Here is a 14,966-nt window from a genome sequence, read left to right as displayed (position 1 = left end):
CTTCTTCTAGTTCAGGAGCATAATGCAAACTAAAACTACACAATAATTCACAATCTTTACTTAGGGGTCTAACATGCCATAAAATAATATCATAATCCCACAGTGTGTATATGATCCTGTGCTAATCTCACTGAACAGGTGTACGGGCACTTTGCAGGCCAAATGTCTCTCACCTTTGCCCAAGAAACAAGTTGAATATTTATCTTTGTCTGTAAGCGTGTTTGACCCTCAAAAGACTCAATGCCATCTCTCATGTGCATATTTGCAATGAGTGTATGAAAATGAGTATAACTACTTATTTAATAAAAGCTTTGCCACTAATAAAAGCCCGGTTAGAATAATGTGTTTCCCACAACTCACTGCCTCTGTCTGTGTCTCTGTCACTGCAGGACCAACGTGGAGCGAGAAGTCAGCGCTCTCAGGAGGCCGACAAACTTCACAGAAGAAAGAGAGAGAAAAAATACAGCTGTGGAGACTGTGGAAAGTCTTTTACCCAGTCTGGAAACTTAAAAAAACACCAACTCATCCACATTGGAGAGAGACCATTCAGCTGTGACGAGTGTGGAAAGTCTTTTACCAAGTCTGGAAACTTAAAAACACACCAACTCATCCACAGTGGAGTTAAAGCGTACACCTGTGATCAGTGTGGCAGAGCTTTTACTCACAGTAGCAGCTTACAGAGTCATCTAGTTACCCACTCTGGAATTAAAGCATACAGCTGTGACATTTGTGTAAAAACCTTCAGCCTGAAACAGAGCCAAAATACACACCTACGCATTCACACCAGACATGATGTGTACAGCTGTGATCAGTGTGGTAAACTATGTTTAGCAGGCACACAGTTACAACATCACATGTCTACCCACTCTGAGGAAAGACCTTATAAATGTGACCTGTGTGAGAAGACTTTTAAATCTCCACGTTACCTGAAAGCACACCAACAGATCCACACAAGAAAGACTCTACAAGTGCAGTTACTGTGAGGTATGTGTTTATATTTTTATCTTGTCAGCCCGACTGTTTGAAACAACTCTGCTCATCAAATTGTGTTAGCATGTTGGCAATTTTACTGCATGGAAAAACACCTGAATGATTATTCAGACTCTAATCACAGGTTTTTAGTGATAGTGTTTGAGGATTATATTACTCTTATTGTAGCATTAAACTAGTATTAATGTAATGTTTTTACTCTTATCGTCTTTATAGCACATTAAATTGAGCTGAGTGTGATAATGTAAACAGTAAAATGTAATTGGACTTTGGCAGAGATGCTCTTTATTTCAGGATTTATGTTCAGGATGAAAATGTTGAAGGACTGACTTACACTGTGTTTGTGTCTTTGTTTAGAAGCAGAGCGACACAGATGGATCCAGTTCTCAACCCTGTCATCGCTGTGGGAAAGACTTTTTTTGTGACTTTTGTGGAAAAACTTTCAGTCATCAAAAGACCCTAAAAATACATCAACGTAGACACACTGGAGAGAAAATGAACTACTGCAAAGAATGTGGGAGAGGCTTCACCACAACAAGTATCTTAAAAAAACATGAACATATTCACAGTGGCGTTAAAACACATCTCTGAGATCAGTGTGACAAGATTTTCAGGAATTTCTCTTCATACTCCAAACACAAACGATCCCACGTTACTAATAAACTCTTTCACTGTTACTAATGTGCCAAAATATTCACCTCATTGTCTGCTCTGTGCAAACATCAGCGTGATCACTCCCATCTCTGTGAATCTGCAGAGACAGAAAGATCCTCTTCTGGTTTCAGGGTCAGACTCAAAACCCTTGAGATCAGGCTCCACAGAGTTCACAGTGAATCTCCTGTAAAGATCTGATGAGGCAACTATGGATGTGCCTCTTGTTACATTTTAAGCTTTCTAAACTTTTCTACTGTAGTGTTCGTGTTGAGCGGTTTGCTTTGTTCCAGCAGTTGAATCAAAAACATCTGTTTCCTCTTATTATGTTTTTATTGAATGTATTTTGATTCATGTGTTCTGAAGATGTTTTTGTTGGATGTTTTTTTTTTTTTGTCAGGTTGTTTGTGTTATGAAATCCTTCAACAGTTAAACCAGAATTTGAAATGTTAAATAAAGAAATAGTTTAATGACAAAGAGTTTGATCGATGATGTCATTTCCTGTATATCAAACCAAAAACTGACGTGACAAATGTTCTCAGTGACACAGATGGAGGTTTATCAGAGGAGACTTGGCTGTTCTGACACTGAACAGGGTTCCTGCAGCTTACTGAAAATTCTGACCTGAAATTTATGAAAAAATAAGATCTTTAAAATATTTTATATTTTAACAAAGTTGCTGTAGGTATTAAAAATTCTGATTTGTGTTTAAGATATAAAAAGATTCATTTTGGAAAATGATCATTTAAAGTTGTGGTTTGATTTGCTCAGTTTATCAGAGTTTCCTTTGTTGGCACTGCCTCTCTTCAGAAGTTGTTGGTCTATATTGACATTTTTCGGCTGGACGTCCATGATGTGAATCTTATTTCACCACATCCCAAAGGTGCTCTATTGGACTGAGACTCAGGTAGGCTGTGGTGTGTAAATGATGTCAGTTGGTACTAAGGGACCCAAATTGTGCCAACCAAACATCTCCACGCTATTACACCAGCAGCAGGATGGATCCATGCTTTATGTTGTTTAAGACAAACTCTGCCCCTAAAATCTGAAAGTTGCAGAGATTGAAAAATGTTGCCTGGACTGATTGGTCTCAATCTTTTCTTGTCCACTTTTCTTGATCTCGAATGTAAAGTAACCCACCCATCACGTTAACCACACTCTAGAACTTGTTTTAACATATGACATGGAAACTGAACATTTAACACTGTTTTCTGTAAACCCTCTCTGGTCTGATCATTTGATAATAACATTTCAATTTACAATAATGGAATGAAGCCAGATAACACACATATAAAGACCTGGGTGACCTCTAACTTTCTGCTGCTGATTATACTTGGCCCTTAAATACCTAGAAATATGGTATCTAACCAGATACTTGCTCTGGATGGCATTACCTTGGCCTCCAGTAACGCCTTGGAGTAATATTTGACCAGGACATTAAACAAATATTTAGGGCTGTGTGATGGACCGAGTTGAAAAAGAAGGAGGAGTCACAAGAATTATTAGAAAAATAAGGTTTTCCTTCATTTAACCCAAAAATTATAATTTCTAAAGTAATTAATGTTGAGCTCATAAAAACAGGCCAAAGAAACAAAACTGAACTCAGGCAAAGAACTGCAAACTTAACAAACATAACTGACCTAAACATGAAATGGCACAGAAGGGTAAATATAATGTCTGATCAGACCACTATGACACACGAGGAGTAACTAAACAAAACACAATCGTAAACAACAAACAATGCAGTATAGTCTGGTTTGTTAATAAACTAAACACCAAAAAAGGAATTCAAAACTACTAAACCCTAAACTCAAACATTAAGTACAAATACTTTGCTTTAAATTAAAGAAAACACCCTTCACCAGGAAGTGGTGGTACAGTCCAATTATCGCTCTTTGTATTTAAGGGCTTTAAACCCAGGCCACCACCTTTTGTCTGGCAACTCCCCAGATCAATGTTAGTCAAAAATCCAACTAAGTAATGAAATGGTATGAATACATAAGTAAACTAAATGTGCGTGCTTACAAATAGAACTAAAGCATCCAAACCAATCAGTAGTGATGGCCAAATGAAGCTTTCTGAAGCTTGTATTGAAAAACAGTTCATTACTCTAAGCTTTTCAACACAGTCCTCTCTGGTGACATCTGGTGGCCAAAAATAAGAAGAGCAGCTTGAATCCACAAAAGAAAACCAACTGCTTCATAATGATTGCCCACTACAGAGTGGAATTCTGAGTGATATTGGGCCACTGTTGTGTTGCTTTGAACGTGTATTTTTGGGGGGTTAAAAAAATGTGTTTTGTTTGTGTAATAAACAATTTTAACCAGTAAACTCTCCCTGTTTAAATATGCACCTTGGTGTGGTCTTTCTTTGCTTGTGGCTTCGTTACATATAATATACATATAATAATGTACAACACATTATGGAGTATACTTCTGCTGTGAGGTCCTGCTTCCATTACTTATGCAATTAATCGCTAGACGGGTGTATTTATAAATAATATTATATTGGGGAAATTTTCCTATACATATTTTTGACCTGGGGGGAGACTGGATTGTGAACTGGAAAGGGAAAATGCTTATGAACTTGCAAATTAAAAACATGATGCATTTAAGGTAACCCTTTTTCATTTTTATTTAAGAAGAAAATTTGTTCCACTGTGCGATGGCCGAACCTGTTCCTTTTCGTGGAGATAATTTCTCCTGCATTAAGGAAAATCCCTTCATGTGGAACAGAAGAGGCTGGAGTGCAGAGAAACTGGTAGAGATGCAGTTATACAGTCTACCTGGGCCCCACAAACTATCAGCTAAAGAGAATAAATACATTAAATTGCTGCACATTTGGCAGACTAACATTTTAAGATTAATTACACAATAAAATATATATTTTTATAACATTAAATGTAACGAGTCAAACAGAAGTCTTTCTAAAGTTATTTAATGGTATTTATATTTTTGACATTTTACGTTTTTCCAGTTTCCAGATAAAATAAACACGCACAAAACAAAAGCAAACAGCCAGAATACAAAGCTGGAAAACCCACCCGAATGACCAAAATCTATTCAAAATACTCCCACACAACAGAACCTCCTCTCTTCCTCGCTGGCTCCATATCAGTGGTTGATGATCAGTGATCAGTGGTTTGCTTCCTGTCACCATCAAAACACTCATCACAAATCCTGCGAATGACTCACTTCCTTATAAACCATTGAATCAGATACCAAAGCAGTCACGTTCTAAATGAAGCTTCGGACGTCACTGATCACGTGACTCTGGCCAAACGAATCAAGCTTTGACACAGAGCTTCTGAAGCAGTGTGTTGATTTTTTTGATACACGCACCGTCAGCTTCAAGGAAGCCATCACTACCAATCAGTAAACTTATTAGAAACTAAAGTGTGTGATTGTGTTCAAATGAAGGAATTAAAATACACAAGAGTTACCGACTTTAGAGTGTGGCCATGGTTTTAGCCATCACAGGCTACTTTATTTCATATGTGCAATATCTCTAAACATCTCAAAATATCCTGTCAGAGTGACACTCAATAACTACTCCATGCATTTATTATTTATAGACTGGACTACTGTAATTTGCTATTATCAGGATGTCCTAAAAACTCCCAGAGAAGCCTGCAGGTAATCCAAAATGCTGCAGCAAGAGTACTGACAGGGCTTAGTTGTTGTTTAAAAGTAGAGTGAGAGGCACAGCCTTGAGTTTTCAGGTCCCTCTTCTGTGGAACCAGCTTCCAGTTGGGATTGGTGAGGCAGACACTATCTCTACTTTTAAGATTAGGCTTCAAACTTTCCCTTTTACTAAAACATAAAGTTAGGGCTGGATCAGGTGACCCTGAATCCTCCCTTAGTTATGCTGCAATGGGTGTAGGCTGCTGGGGGATTCCCATGATGCATTGAGTATTTCTTCCTCAGTCAGCTTTCTCACTCACTATGTATTAACAGACCTCTCTGCATTGAATCATACTTGTTATTAACCTCTGTCTGTCTTCCACAGCATGTCTTTATCCTGTCTTCCTTCTCTCACTCCAACCAATCACAGCAGATGGCCCCGCCCCTCCCTGAGCCTGGTTCTGCTGGAGGTTTCTTCCTGTTAAAAGGGAGATTTTCCTTCCCATTGTCACCAAAGGGATTGTTGGGTTTTGTATGTATTATTGCAGGGCAGGGGGTCCACTACCTCCATGATCCAATCTGGAGCCACTAATCCTGGGTCTTACGTACATCTTTCACCATCTTACAATGCTGGGATTTGTCGGGTGAAAAGGGGTGTTTTACTTCATTTTTAGCAGTAGCATCATCATTATATCAGAATCATTTAATAAGCATTGCATTAAACATTGATTGAAGCTATTGACATTACATTTAACATTTGTATTACAGTGATTGTTATAACCTGGTGTTAATCTTTTATTTACAGGTGTCAGAATAATTATATGATCTCTTTTTGCAGGTGTAAACATGATCACCTTATACATATGGCAGTTTGTTGCTCATTATAGAGTTGTGCCCGAGTTAATAAAGGTCAAAAACTTCAGTCAGCGTTATGACTGGCTGATCCATGGTGTGAGATGACTTTGGGCCCAGGAGGTTGCACGCGCTTACATAACACTGATATTATGTGATTCTTGGTGATTTTTATTCAGTTATATCTTTTTACTAAGTTTTTAAGTAATGGTAGTTCATTAAACCAACATGCATTTAATATTGTATCCCTGACTCAGCGTATTATATACACGTCAACTTGATAATTTGGAAAACCTTGCAGCTGTAATGTTGTGTCTCCGTAGGGGACAGTTCGCTCTAAGGAGAGGCACTGGAGCCAGTGTCTGTCCTCGAGACGAAGAGAATGTTTTTCTTGATATGTCTAAAGTTGTCAATATTGACTGTATTGTATCATCTGTACGCATGAGGGGGCGTTCTAATACCCTGATTTACATAAAACAATGAGTGTGTGGAGTTTGTATTGAGATCTGATGCTGTCTGATGTATGGTGTCCATCTCCCACGCGTGTGTTCATTAAATCATCGTTTGACTTGACCCGGCCGGACCAGTGTTGTTATTTTGGGTTTTCCTCCTGTATCCCTCCTCAATATTTGAATCCGTAACAGATTGCAGCCATTCCCCAACTCTCTGTGAAGGGTACTCATGGAATTTGATCAGTGGCTGTTGATCAATGGTCATGATTTGCATATTAATGATGAAGAAACTTATCTTACAGCTCATTGTTCATTCAGTGGGCTGTTTTTGTCATTGTACAAATGTACTGTTTACTAAGAAGTCACTTGGAACACTGAAAACGCCACGTCCAGATGAACAGAATCAATTATTTTGGTACAAACAATTCACCACAAAAAGACTCAATATTCAGGAAAATTCAGAAGTGCTTTAAACTGTGCAGTAAACATTTATGACAAACTCAAAACAATGTAACTTAAAACATACTGCAAAACAGTGCTGGCTCTCATTTCAGTGGGATAAATTTTCATGGACATGTGCAGCTAGAATTTTACTTTGGAGGAAATGGGGTCAATGCAATTCTTAAGCATGTGTGCAAATGTCCGATGGATGGATGGACCTTTATTAATCCCTCGGGTCGGTTCCTCCGGGAAATTCAGTTTCCAGTAGCACAGCACCGACAGAAGTTGCATGTTACAGATACGCTAAGGGAAATGAGAGTAAGGATATAAGCACACAGCCCCACTCCACTGACGACCTGCTGCTGGCCAACACCCTCAACGACTTTTACTGCTGGTTTGATGAGACACCAAGCAGCCTTGACACCTCCACCTTCCCCAACAATAGAGATACTTTGGTCCATCATCCCCCCACCTCCCCACTCCCACCAGCACAGAGCCACAGGAGCCCCCTCCTCACTCCACAGCTATGAGGATTTCACACCACCATCTTCCACTACAACCCTTCATATTCATGAAGCAGATGTGAGGAAGCAGTTTAACCCTTTAGACCTACCACAGAACCAAGTCTGCCTGAGCTTATCTTTATATTTTTACATGTTGTAGAGCCATTTCTGGGAGTATTTCAAGTTGCTATACATCAATACAACCATTATAGCCCAAATTTTAATCATATGTATGCATTAAGTCAACCGTAATAAATTGCAAAAGTGGTATTTTTACACACATTTCTAGTTAAAGACATTTCAGAGGTTCATCCCTCAAAATTGTAAATGTAAAAAAGTTGCATGAAATAGTTTCCAACCAGACGAAATTAATTTTGAGTGTCTTCATAGTTTTATTTTTGAGATACACCAATTTGTTTATACTGCAGCCACCAACTTTGAAATTCTCATTTACATGACTTATTTAAACATTCTCCTCTTGAATGCAAAACTCTTAAAAACATCTTTTATTCTTTAAGAGTAAATAAATGTGAAAGCTGTTCCATCCTAAAAGAGTACAACAATGTGTAGTTTATGATGTTCTAAAGGTTTCAGCATCTTTTTGAATTTGTCACATGTGTGGAAAGGTATGAGTGAGCCTTTGTATCTTACTGTGAGTGATGCTCGTCAGCACACAAACCCAGAGTTTCTCTACAGGAACACAGACAGAGTTATTCCCTGTACTGTAAGGACACATTCAGCATTGTGCAGTAAATCCAGATCATCCCAGTTAAATGATTACATGGATGTGAGTGTGATCGTCAGAGCAGCACTGATCAGTGTCAGGTTATAATGTCCACAGTGTACACAAACACTAAGTTTGAGTGTGTGCAGTGAGAATTCAGTCAAAGCATTTAACTGGGGTGTGAAAAAATAAGCTGAACTCTACAGTTTGTGTGGTGCCCTGTGGCTTTAGGTGCTGACAAGCTTTCCTTCTGTTCTCCAGCATTTTCATTTACAGCCGTAAAATATCTCCACATGTTGCTCCTGTATCTCTCTCTCTCTTCAGTCCAAATGCGTTTTCCGTGTGTAGCCGAGTCACGTGATGGCACAGTATCAAATCAGAGCAGGGCAGAAGAAGGGGGCGGAGCAAAGTGAGTCTGCCGTGTAAGAAGAGGAGTTCGCACAGACAGAGCTGCTTCTTCATCCGCAGCGAGTATAATAGTGAACCCAGAGAAGAGAAACAAACAAAGTATCGATCATATACCACTACCAACGTTTGGATCAGTATCTGCATCGATCCGCCCACCCTTGTCTCCTGGATCGTAGCTGCGATCAGCGTGAACCACGTGGGTCTCTGCTCCCTGATCTGTTTCCTGTGTTTGGAAAGAGTTCCAGCTTCATCACGGAGTTTCTCTCGGTTTGTGGGCTCATCTAAAGGTAAGCACCGAGCTAACCTCAACACTAGATTTACTAACCCTTTGCAAATTTGCGTAAATCCCTTGAACCCAACACCTACTAAAATCGCTGACTTTTTTATTTTCTGGTGCAAGTCCCGAGGTGTTAATCACCACTGCTGAGATTTTTTACAGGTCATATGCTCGATTCTCCTGCTTTTGTTGCGCAAACCACCCTTTGTCTTTGTGGCCTGGCACATTTGCTTTTGCACACTGTGGCCCTTTCTCAATGTGCGTACTTGCGTTCTCGTGTACTCGTGATACGTCATCAGTCGGAGACCAAGTACTGTTCCAATTCGAAGTACGCATCAAGCCGAGAACGCGAAAAAGTCCCGGATGTGTTCTCGCTCCGCCCGTTTTATCGAGCATGCATCGGTGGTGACTGTGGCTGTGTCCCATTTCACAGTATGCACGCTTGAAGTACGCACACTACGCGTACTACGGACGGTGCGTACTATAAGTACGGGAAGTGCGGAAGTGAGAGGCTTGTGAAATGGGACGGTATATGCTTCGTCGCGCTGTTCAGGTTGCCTAGCAACCATGATACTAACCGCGTTACATACAGCTTTGTTTGACAGAAATGAAGGAGAAAACTGTTTTGTTGGTCATTCATTTTTGTCATGACATCACTTTGATTAGTTGAGTATCTGAGGCTGAGACCACAGGACTGTAAAACATGATTCAAGGGCTTCATTTCTGTACTGAACAGTCATTTAAGATTAGCTAGTAAACAATAATTAGTTAATGTTGTTCATGAGACTAAAGTCATCTCACTATGGTAATGTAAATATAATATGGCCAATATTATAGTATTGTCAGATTATATATATATATATATATATAATCTGACTTTCAGCTTGTTGTGTTTGTGGATATATGACTGACTTTAATTATCCATAAAATCATCAGATTCTCTGTAAGATTAAGGTCGACTATATGTATATTTACAAGTAGAGGCTTTAAAACCAAGTTAATGCTGAAAGTACAAACATCACTAGTGTCACACAACTTTGCCTACATGTGGCCAACAGCAATGTTTTAATGTTCTTCGTTATTAAACATTCGCACATGAATAAGTGACGTCATATTCAGTACTTACTTTTGACAGTTCACTTTTCGGCCGCTCCCTTCTGCCGTATTTTGCGGCAAAATTATCCACACCCACCGCCGCGCTATGAATTGTGGGATATATGGGACCACGAAGCGTGCACCGGACCACGCTTGATATTTGGGGAAATCGACGGCGCATTTGGAGTATGCATTTCAAGTACACTTCGAATTGGGACAGCCGTCGTCGCGTGGCGGTGACGTAACCGCACTTAAAATGCGTACTTCAAGCGTGAATGCCCCGAAATGGGACACAGCGTGTCACTACCCGATCCGTACCGGAAACCCGATCGGTACCCCGCATGCGCAAATCTTACGTCACTTCCTCTCTTTGCCAACATTGCGACATTCAATATATTTGAATGATACGGTTAGCGCCCAGTTAGCTCCTAGCATTTCTCAACAGCTCTGCCTCCTTTTCGACTACCGGGACATTTAAACAATGGATAATCCGTATACAAACAAATTCATGCTTTTCTCCTCAACAGAGAGCGCCCCGATTGAACAACAGCACCGTAAAATAAGAAGAATGGTGCCTAATGACAGAGTTAATAATACAGACTTTGTAATATGTCACGTGAAGATTCAGCAGCCAGATGAAGTGTTTACTGGCAATTGACAGTGATAGCGGACATCATCATCACTATTCCAACAATCCTCTCCACACAGACAAGCATAAACACACTCGACTGTCACTAAATCAAATTTAACACACGTTTGTAAGGACGCTAATTCAGTTTACAATAGGGTTCATTCGCTCTGTCAGCAGGTGGCAGTATCCTCGGACACTGGGGAGTAAACTGCCATTAAAGGAACAGAAGAAGAAGAAAACCCCTGCACATGCGTGGTACGGATCGGGTAGACCCGAGTTGTATGGTCTGACTTTGCACATGCGCAGTAAGGATCGGGAGTCCCAATCTGTCACTATCTTTTTATTTTTTTGTTTTTGTCTACATTGTACTGAAATGCTTCATTATTGCAAACATTTTAAGATATACTTATTATTCTTAACATTTTAACAGATACTCTGACCCATAACTATCGTAAAACGCTACGACCGGAAGTAGACACCTTTCGCGCATGCGGGGTACCGATCGGGTTTCCGGTACGGATCGGGTAGTGACAGTGACTTGTGTGGACTTGGTACAGCTAAATATCCCAGAATGCATTTCGTCCAAAACTCAAATGCGACAATGGCGGACGAGCGGGTCTAAAAACTTTTAAATATTACTCTTTCTGGGTCACAAAATAAACTTTTAAGTTCTTTTCAAGCGAGAATGTAGTTGTGTAAACTTCGAATATCTGCTCAGTTTATCAAGATATCATATATTTAATAATATAATATAATAATAACGAGGTCCGACGTTTTCGGAGACGTCTGTGACCCACCAGCTCCATAGCAGACAGCGAGGTCGAGGATTATTACAGCCGGCGAGAACAGCCGACTCCCGGCTGAGGGTTTTCAACCCCCCCGCGGTCTTTTCGCTACTCAGGTTAAACAAACCCCAAACCCCAGTAGTTGTCTATTGTATTGAGTGTCCACTAAAATAAAAATAAAAGCGTTCTAACATCTCACCTGCTTGTTTTTATTAAGGTATGTACATGTATGTACATGTACACTATTTTTATTAATAGAGATTTCACTACTGAGGTTAAACATGATATATAAGTCACTTAGATCACTTCTAAATGTTAATGTTTGGTTTATTTCAGTGTTTTATTTGTTCCTGAGTAAACCGGTTTGGCTGTGATTAAAGTTAAGCTTCATAACATATTAATTACAGTTAAATTAAGGACGGCAGTAAAAACTCCGGACCTGTGACATCATCAAGTACGCTGGTGTTCCAATTGTACAAATCGCGAGTCCGTGCTCGCGTTCTCGGCGAGTCCGTACTCCCGTGCTTTCTCGGCGAGTACGTACTCGCGTACTTGAGAATTGAGAAAGGGCCCGTAACTTGTGGTGGAGATGAAGCCAGCTAGTGATGGGATTTCCCGCTCTTTTTAGAGAACCTTTCGGCGCGGCTCACTAAAAAGAACCGGCTCTTTAGGTTGTTTTGTTGCTTTAATTAATTTATTATTAACAACAATATAAAATTATGCACAAAAAAATTGCTAATGTAAAAAAAAGTGGTTTTATTTATATATGTTTATATATAAATATATGCAGTGGCCCCTAGAGACAAAGCACGTACAAACTCCAAAAAACACGTACAAACTATTTGTTAAAGTTACTTTAGTTACATTACTAATTACTAGTTACTTCTATCAAAAGTGACTCAATTACTTCAAGTTACTCGTTACTTTCAGAGTAACTAGTTACTAGGGAAAATAACTTTGGTTTTACTCAGAATTCTCTTGTTAATGTGTTGCTTCCATAACCGGATACCCAGCAAGATTGTATGAAAGTGGCACACTGCTTGATAAACAATATAAGCATAAGAAACCTAACATCACACCCGGCTGGAAAGAACATGTATCCATGTATCATGATGAAGCTCGCATAGCTTATAAATGTTGGGCCATGGCTGGAAGACCTAAACAAGGCCCAGAATTTGAACAGAAAAAATGTGCGAATGCCAGATATAAGTACGCTGTTCGCTTTATAACTAAAAATGAGCAAATGCTGAGAGCAGATTCTTTGGCCAGGAAAATGCTGTATAATAATATGGCAGATTTTTGGAAAGAGGTGAAAGCTCTTAATAACTGTAAACCATCTCTACCATCAACTGTTGAAGGTGTTTCTGGGGCAGATAACATTGCAGCGTTATGGAGACAGCATTACAGTGCATTGTTTAACTGTATAAAAAGTGATCCATATGAGGACAATCTGGACATGAGTAATGACACAATAAGTGTAGGGACACATGAAGTATATGAAGCCATTCATAGGTTGTCTGATAATAAAGCTTCTGGTTTGGATCACATCACTGCAGAACATTTAAAACATGCTAGTTTAAGGCTAGCTCCTCTTTTAGCACTCTGTTTCACTGGGTTTATGATTCATGGCATATTACCAGACTCAATGCTGTGTATTTTACTGGTACCAGTTATGAAGGACAAAGCTGCAAAAGTGAGCTGTTTGGATAATTACAGGCCAATTGCACTAGCCAGTATTTTATCTAAGGTGTTAGAAAGAATCTTGTTTGACAGAGTTAGTGTGTTCATCTCTTCTCTGGATAATCAGTTTGGCTTCAAACCAAAGCACGGCACTGACATGTGCATATATGCACTCAAGGAAATAGTCAGTTTGTATAGGGCTAAAAATTCATCTGTCCTCATGTGTTTCATTGATGCCTCTAAGGCTTTTGATCGAGTGAACCACAGAAAACTTTTTGATAAATTGAAGACACGGGAGGTTCCTCAATACATCGTGAGGATTCTCTTTTACTGGTACGCTCATCAGAACATGCAGGTTAAATGGGGAAGCAGTATTTCTGCCCCCTTTGGTGTCAGCAATGGTGTCAGACAGGGTGGGATTTTGTCTCCAATTTTATTTAATTTATATGTTGATGATTTGTCCATACAGCTGAGAGCCTGTAACACTGGGTGTATATTAGGTAAAACATTGATAAATTATCTTATGTATGCAGATGACCTAGTTGTTTTTAGTCCAAGCAGTGCTGGATTACAGGATCTTCTTAATGTCTGTACTGAATATGGTGTGCAATATGACATTGAGTACAATGCTGCTAAAAGTGCTGTTTTGATATGTAGAACCAAGCAGGATAAACAGCTAAATTTCCCTTTGTTTAAACTGGCACAAAAAACTCTTGAAGTTCATAAAAAGGTGAAATACCTCGGTCACTTTATTACTGAGCAAATGAATGATGATGATGACATGTACAGACAACGATCAAGCTCTATGTGCAGGCAAATACTATTGCACGCAAATTCAGCTTTTGTTCACTTCCAGTTAAAGTGGCTTTGTTTAAAGCGTATTGCACACCGCTATATACTGCCCCCTTGTGGTCATCCTACAAACAATGTAGCATGCTGAAGCTGCATGTTGCATATAATGATGCGATGAGAATCCTTTGCAGGATACCTAGAAGTGGTAGTGCCAGCCAGATGTTTGTAGCTGTGGGTGTTTGGACTTTTAAAGCACTTTTAAGAAAGTTAATGTTCAATTTTAGAGAACGACTGGATGGTTCGAGTAACAGTATAATTTTAGCACTTACAGATCCAACAGTGAGTGGTTCCCGTTACTCATCCAGTCTGAGAAAGCACTGGTTAAAGTGTTTGTGTATTTATTGATTTATTTTAAGTGATTGTGTTTTATGTATATTATGGTTTTATATTTTTACAATTGCTTTATATACTTATTTATATACTTATATATGTTTAATGGTCTATACCTTGTGTTGGGGGGGGGGGGGGGGGGGTGTCTGCCAATAAAGATTGAATTGAATTGCCAGTCTTCTAGCTTGCTTACTTGCCACAAGTGCATTTTGCCACCTACCAATAGAAAGGAAAAAATAATGTGCACATTTCCACGAGAGAAATCCCACTCCTGGACCGTCGTTGACCATCGCATAATTCTAGCCTGCTTTTCGATTGTACTCAGAACTCGGAAATTCTGCCTTCTGAATAGGAAGATGTAGGTAACACCAGACTGCAGATGAGCTGCATACAGAGCTGGACTGGGACAAAAAAATCGTCCCGGGCATTTTGACTAGAGACTGGCCCACCATTATAGGAAAAATCATAAAGCCTTTGAAAACAAACACTGTTGTGACAGTGATGTACACTGTTCTGATGGTATATATGTATCAATCTATCAATTGTTTGTTGTAAGACTCCGATAATAATTTTTTTAAAGCTAGATATTTTAAATGAGAATAAGAAAGAAAAGTCTTTCTTTGTGCCCCCCTCTCCCTGTTAATGCCCTACCTGTCCCCCTGGCTAAACTTT

General features: G+C 39.4%; 2 protein-coding genes and 1 pseudogene across 7 annotated transcripts in view; all 3 read left to right on the top strand.

Annotated features, from left to right (window-relative positions):
• Positions 1 to 14,966, top strand: part of LOC146510784 (protein NLRC3-like) — a 161,617-nt gene that overhangs the window by 52,124 nt on the left and 94,527 nt on the right. The gene's annotated exons all lie outside the window — the stretch shown is intronic.
• Positions 268 to 1,834, top strand: LOC146510788 (uncharacterized; annotated as a pseudogene).
• Positions 7,131 to 14,966, top strand: part of LOC146510787 (uncharacterized) — an 18,400-nt gene continuing 10,564 nt past the window's right edge. For both annotated transcript variants that reach the window (XM_085172716.1, XM_085172715.1), the window contains exon 1: positions 7,131 to 8,931. The gene's annotated coding sequence lies outside the window, so the exon portion shown is untranslated. The remainder of the gene's footprint in view (positions 8,932 to 14,966) is intronic.

Source organism: Neolamprologus multifasciatus, chromosome 9 (assembly GCF_963576455.1).
Source record: "Neolamprologus multifasciatus chromosome 9, fNeoMul1.2, whole genome shotgun sequence".
NCBI classification, from domain to species: Eukaryota; Metazoa; Chordata; class Actinopteri; order Cichliformes; family Cichlidae; genus Neolamprologus; species Neolamprologus multifasciatus.
Note: the sequence above shows the minus strand (reverse complement) of the source record. Positions and strands in the feature narration are given on the sequence as shown.